A 7,337-nucleotide genomic window follows, 5' to 3' on the forward strand; every position below is an offset into this window, starting at 1 on the left:
ACAAATTTAAAACTAAAGATATCATTATCTTATATTTTCTCTCTTCCCTACTTTAATCAATGATAGCCACTTTCAATGATGATTTAACCTGATGTTTTATAGTGCCTATAAAAATGACGTCATACTGGCATTCCATTGGCCAATTAAAATGTATACTTATATAGACACTATGAAGAGCTTCAAATCTGTTAGAAATGCAAACAGAACGTCAACGTCCCGTAAGGAAACCTTCCAAATTTTACTTAGAATATCCAGTAAGGAAACCTACCTAATTTAGTGCCGTCGTGGGAAAACTGAAAAGTTTTCACTGATTTGCTCACGTCAGGTTTGAATGCCTAAAAGAATTATGTCAATTGTCATTTTCTTGCTGAGATTATGTGTTGGTACCTAAAGTCGTCTGAACACGTTCCCTTACTTGTTAGCCTAAACATTTTCAGTACTTTCAATCTTAATTGGTTGGTTAAAAGTAGACGTTTCCAATCTATTCCACCAATTTTTTTTATTCATGTTGTTAGTTTCTCAAATCATTAGTAGTAATGAACAGTACATCCCTTGTTACCCCCAATAAAAATCAAAATAACTAGTTTGGACTTTTGACAGTAGAAAATTTGAAACTGGTAAAACGGTTTCACCCAACGATAAGATAAGAAAGATATCTTTCAATGATCAGCATTATTACATCAACAATAAAAAGAACAGAACAATAAACTATTATACAGTAATTAAAAAATAACAGGCGTTTTAAATAAAAGTAATAGTAAATTAGGTCAAAACTGCCAACAATCAAATGAATTCATATTAATATTGTGTAAATAACAGACCATCAGACATCCTTTAAGTATAAAGTAACTGCACTACTTCCAATCATGGTTACCTGATTCAGAGCATAATCCTTGGGTTTATGCAACGCTAAACCCTGTCAACATTCACAACTATAGATTACTATCAAAGGCTAAACATATTAGTCTTATTGTAAGGGACATGTAACTAGATATTTATCGAGGACCAACGGTTACCGAGATCTTATGCTTCATACAGACAGATATTATTTTACATTGAATTATATATATACTAGCTAGTGCATCCCTAGCATCTAATTCTAGAGGGCCCTGTCTGCATTCAAGAGTTAGATAGGGGACAGAAAAATAGCCTAAAACCATCCCAAGGATTAAATCTAAAATCAAAATAGTCTAAAACTTACGTAAAGGACCTCGAACAGTTCAGTAGTTATTGAAATCTTAAGCTTCATATAAAAGATCTTAGTACTTTTATCATTTCTTCTTCTTTTAGCCCAGTGCTATCAACCATGATCATCATCTATTGCCAGGTTGAGGAATCTGGCGGTTGCTGGAGGATTTTTCCAAAGGTCTCGGACTGTGAGGCTAGTTGGGTTATTGTGACAGTTGAACAGGTGTTCTGTCGTATGAGAGCTGTCGCAGTTAGGGCATTTATCTGCGACTGTTCCAGTTTTATCTACACGGGCCTTGAAACTGTTGAGATAAACACTGTAACCTGATCGAAGTTGAGATAAGGTGGATCTTGTGAAACGAGGGAGGGCCTTCTCAGTTTTATTAATTTCAGGCGGGCGGGTTCTAAGGACCTTGTTAGGTTCGTTGTTGCGAATCACAGTTTTAACTGTGTTTGTGTGGATTTTCTTGAGTTTTACTTTCACAGTTATGGAATCTCGACGACAAAGATTATTTTATCCAATCTTGACAAGTGAGGTATTTTTGGAAAAAGGAATATATATAGAAAACGCCTATGAAAATTAGAAAATCCGCAGAAATCAAATTTGCAAGTTATTTGCAAAAATCTGCAATGTTAATTTGCAAAATTAATTTCATGCCTTAAATGACTTATTTAAAAAGAAATCTTTTTATGAAATGTGTTTATCTATAAGTTTAGAAAATACTTAAGGCAAAAAAAATTTCTTTAGTGTTACTTTTTTCACCTTATATATGAAAAAAGCAGTTTCTCACATTTTATGATAAAAAAAGGTATAGGAACAAAAAATATGTTTTTTCTTGATGTAAACACAATAATTGGCATAAAATCTATCATCCTAAATGTAAAAATCAGATATAGAATCCTTTTTAGAGCAAAAATAGTGCAAAAAGCAACCAAGACATTTTTGCAAAGTATGAAAATCTGAAGAAAATAGTTCTTTTTGATTTTGATATACATATCAGATAAATGTATATAAAATTAGTGATCAAAAACTATAAAACAAGTTATAACTTTTTCAACGCTATCATTGATTAAAATGCACTTTTAGGTTTACTTATTACCAAAGTAGCACATTAAAACTCTTTTTATTAAGTTATTAAACAAAATAAATTCATATCAACAATTAGGCGTTTTTTATAATGCAGTAGACCATTTTGTAGTTGGTTTTTTGGCATTTATTTTGTTTAATCACATCATAAAAAGAGTTTTTATGCACTACTTCGGTAATTCTTAAACCTAAAAGTGCAATTTAATCAATGACAGTGTTGAAAAAACTTATAACATGTTTTATAGTTTTTAATCACTAATTTTATATACATTTATCTGATATGTATATCAAAAGCAAAAAGAACTATTTTCTTCAGATTTTCATACTTTTCAAAAATTTCTTGGTTGCTTTTTGCACTATATTAGCTCTAAAAAAGGTTCTATATCTGATTTTTACATTTAGGATGATAGATTTTATGCCAATTATTGTGTTTACATCAAGAAAAATCATATTTTTTATTCCTATACCTTTTTTTATCATAAAATGTGAGAAACTGCTTTTTTCATATATAAGGTGAAAAAAGTAACACTAAAGAAATTTTTTTTGCCCTAAGTATGTTCTAAACTTATAAATAAACACATTTCATAAAAAGATTTTTTCTAAATAAGTCATTTAAGGCATGAAATTAATTTTGCAAATTAGCCTTGCAGATTTTTGCAAATAACTTGCAAATTTGATTTCTGCGGATTTTCTAATTTTCATAGGCGTTTTCTATAAATATTCCTCTTTCCAAAAATACCTCACTTGTCAAGATTGGATAAAAAAATCTTTGTCGCTGAGATTCCATAACTGTGCTTTATAATCATTCTCAGAGAGATTAGGATATGATAAATCCTTTATCTCCCTTCCGAATTTTGACTGTAAAGTCTCGTTCATCTGGCGTCCTGGGGCTGGAGCATTCAGGTCAATCCTGTTAGGGTGGTCCGGTTTTTGTGTTGCCAGCAAGAACTGCTTGCTTAACATCTCGCAATGAGGTCTCACTTGCATAACTTTTGTTTCTGTATGTAGATGGTCTAGATCAGTCATGATGTGACACCCTGTGGCAGATCTTAGGGCAGTGTTTTGAGCTGTTTGCAGTTCTTTCCAGGATGTGTCGCTGAGGGCCGGCGTCCAGATGGGGCAGCAATAGTTCAGTAAAGATTGGCCAGTGGCTTTATAGGTATTCACAATAGTTTCTTTGTCCTTTCCCCAGGAGGTTCCAGTGAGGGCCTTGAGGATGTTGTTCCTGGACTGGATGTTGGTTTTAAGATTCCTGGTGTGTTCTCTGAAGGACAACATGTTATCAAATGTGATACCTAGGATCTTTGGCTTCTTTACTGTGGGTACCTTCTCGCCAGCAATTTCAACGCCTAATTCTTCACTGCATTCATTGGAGAAAGTTGTGAAGAGAGTGGCGGAGGACTTGGAGGGCGAGATGAAGAGGTTTCTGCTCTTGAACCAGTTGTCCAGTGTGTTCAGATAAGAGTTAATTTCTGACACTACTGGTTTGATCTTGGGTCCAGAGTTCAGAATGTTACCATCATCGGCATAGGAAACCAGTACAATGTTACCTGGTGGATCTGGCATGGAAGACATGTACAGGTTAAACAGGACGGGGGACAAGACTCCGCCTTGTGGTACACCCTGCTTTACCTTTCTGTATTTACATACAGAATTCCGGAAAACTACGTAGGTTTGTCGTCCTCGTAGATATGCACATAGAAATCTCTTTATGTAGCTGTTCAGATCAAGTTTATTGATGTCGTCCAAGAGGATCTGGTGGTCGACCGTGTCGAATGCACGGGACAGGTCTATGGCTACAGAGACTGTTCTATGGGATGGCTTCTTCCTGTTTAGGCCTGTATGCACATGATTTATGATGGCTTGGAGTGCTGTACAGGTGGACCTTCCCTTTCTGAAACCATGTTGATGGGGGGCAAGTTGGACAGCGTCGTTGATTGAAGGAAGTAGGAGTGCACTATGGTCTATTTAAGAGGTTTAGTGGAAATTTGGTATAGCTTTAGTCAAATTTAAATTTTTACACTTCTACCAGTCCGAATTTATTAAAATAAAAAGTTATGAGTAATATATTACATTAGGCAACTTTTTAAAGTTGGTCATGTATAGGTGCGTGCACAGGAATGTGATTGGGGGGGTAACCAATAAGGGGTGATTTTTTAAATATAATTTTTGTTATTACTCTTTTATTTTTAAAGATAATTGAACCAAATTTTTTCCCTGATTCAATTACTACCCTAGGTAAACGATTATTAATAAATAATAGGGATTTACCGCCGTCTACCGCCGAATTCCGCCGTGTTATTTTCTACCTCATTTGGCTGTTTGGAGTCAATAGAAAAGAGTGATCTATTTGAATAAAAGTATCATAATACACCTTTTTCTATCCACTTACAACTGCTTTTTAATATTCATAATTTATTTAAGAGGGGTTAGGTCTTTTTAAACTTAAAGAAAATGAATATTGAGACTTGATAATCGAGCTTCCTATCAAAGATATTGATTAAATTTTTTTTGTAGAGTCTTATATGTGTATTTTTCTACCTGTATAGTCTACCATTATAAGTACCTATTTAAATTTAGTACTGTCCCCAAAGGGCCTACAGGGGCCAACACCGCCACCCCCCCCCCCCCCCCCTCCTACTACCAAACCAGAAGTTAAAATTTTACTTCTGTTTTAAAGGTATCAGACGGAGTTTTAAAGGGAAAAAGTTTTCTCATAACTGAACTAAATATTTTTTTTGTATCTATCACCACCCCCCCCCCTTCCCCCCATCCAATCTAACCAAAAATAAGATAACCCTCATAAAATTTATATCAAACAAACTTTAATTCAGTTTAGAACAGTAAAGAAAATCCGGTAGACCAAGTAATAGACTTAAATAGTATTTGCAAGCTAAATCTTAACATAAAAATGCTTTATATGTAACAAAAAATAGACAGAAAAAAACGAACACATTTACTCTTTGAAATCTTAATGTTCTTAGAGTTTTACAGACAGATGAGGTGACCAAGTGAACTGAAGAGTAGATGCTTGTTGGTAAGCTTAATCATCACAAAAAATCAGCTTTCTTACAAAATAAAACTGCGTAGTAGATCAAATTTTCGCTACAGATATCTAATGTCCGTAAGAGAATTACCAACAGACCGACGGACCAAATAAATCTTACACTAGATGGTTGTTTGTACAGATAAAGTTCATAAAAAGGTTTTCTTTCAACCGTCTTGAGTCGTAGCAAAGAAACTGACGCTGTTTACATATTGATTCATACAGACTGACGGACTGAAAGTAGCTCCGCTACTACAAATTTTTTTTGCACTTTCCTTTCTAAGGACTAGAGGGGCAAACACCTTCCCTAAACACTAAAATCAAAAGTGAAATGACCTATATGCAACAAATGTTGTTTTTTATAAATCTGCGGGCGGCGGCTTTTTTTGCGGGAACTGCGGGTAAGTCGCGGTTTTCCTTTAAAATTATTTTTCCTCTAGTAATTACTGATTAATTTTAAAAAGTTTTACTCAATTATCTTTAATAATAATGGAATAACAGAGAAATTAAGATTGCTGTTATGATTTGTAATCCCCCCCCCCCCCTCAAATTAGGGTTTTACAGGCAATTTTCAGATTAAAAATTTTTAAAGTTGCGCTACCGACCCCACTCTGGAAACTTAACTAAAAGTTGTATTATATTCTCAAAATTTAGAATCATATATGGTTCGGTATGGGGTCGGTAGCGCATCTAGGGGTAAAATGACGAAAACTAATATTTTTTGCTTAATTTTTCAGTAAAAAATTGACGAAAATTTTTTCATAAATTTACTTTCAAAGCAATAAATTAACACTTATAAGGTAAAACATATAATAAAAATGTTTTTATTTATTGATTTGGTGTATATATTTGTAAAGAATATGAACGAAATTAGTTTTAAATAGATATTTATTCCATAAAAAATTATTTTTCATATCTAGGTAGAAAATAAAAAGTAGATTTTTGACCTTATAAAAATATTGATTTGACCCAACTTTGAAGTAAAAAAAAACTTAGTTCCAAACGTTATTTTTTCTTTTCCTTGTCCATTATGCATGAGCTGGGGTATGTAAATCAATAATATCAAGTTAAAATAAGAAAATTTTATCATGACTTTTTTGCCAAATTTCCACCCTTAGACCGTTGTGGAGTGCTTCAAGGATCTTAATTGCTGGAGATAGGAGTGAAACAGGTCGATAGCTGGGTCCAAGGTTAGAAGGTTTGCCGGGTTTCAGTAGGGGAATGATCTTAGCTGTTTTCCATATGCTTGGGATGATGGACAGCTCCATGCACCTGTTGAAGATCATGGTGAGGAAGTTGATGGCTGTAGGTCCAAGATTCTTCAACATTATGGGAGAGATGTTGTCTGGTCCCAGTGCTTTGGAGCTCTTTGCTTTCTTTATTGCTGCCAGCGTCTGAGCAGGGGTGAAGATAATTTTGCGATGTTTAGTTTTCTTCTTCATGTTGCGTAGAATCCGGCGCAGAGGCTGTTGAGGTTTCTTGTGCGGGTCAGGGGTGTATTGCCTGTTGAACTGGTCTGCAATGTGTTTGGCATGTGTGTATGTCTTGTTGTTAAATTCAATGCCTTGATTGTTGGGTTGTTGGGGCTGGTTACCAAGGCTCTTAATGGTGTTCCAGAGATTCTTGGAACCAGGATCACATGTTCCTAGATGTTCCTGCCATTTCTTCTTCTTGTGTTCGTTTATTAAGTACTTTTATCATAACTAGCGGCTTCGCCCATAGCATCTTGGGGATTTGAAAAAAATCTTCTAAATTCACATAAAAAATCTACTAAAGTTAAATAAAAATCATAGAAGGGTTATTAACAAAAGATTTTATTTAATTTTCATAGATTTTTTATGTGATTTTGGAGCATTTTTCACACAAAAAAAAAACAATTTGATGAGGCAGCGATGCAGGAACCCTAATCTTTTTTTTAAGAATCCAACTCTGTTCATTAATCTATAGTTATGAATGCCTGTGAACCACGAACAGCCAGGTTCGGGAAGTGATCTCCCGAGTCTAAGCCGACCCCAC

Source organism: Acartia tonsa, chromosome 8 (assembly GCF_053477335.1).
Source record: "Acartia tonsa isolate MP-2025a chromosome 8, ASM5347733v1, whole genome shotgun sequence".
NCBI lineage: Eukaryota > Metazoa > Arthropoda > Copepoda > Calanoida > Acartiidae > Acartia > Acartia tonsa.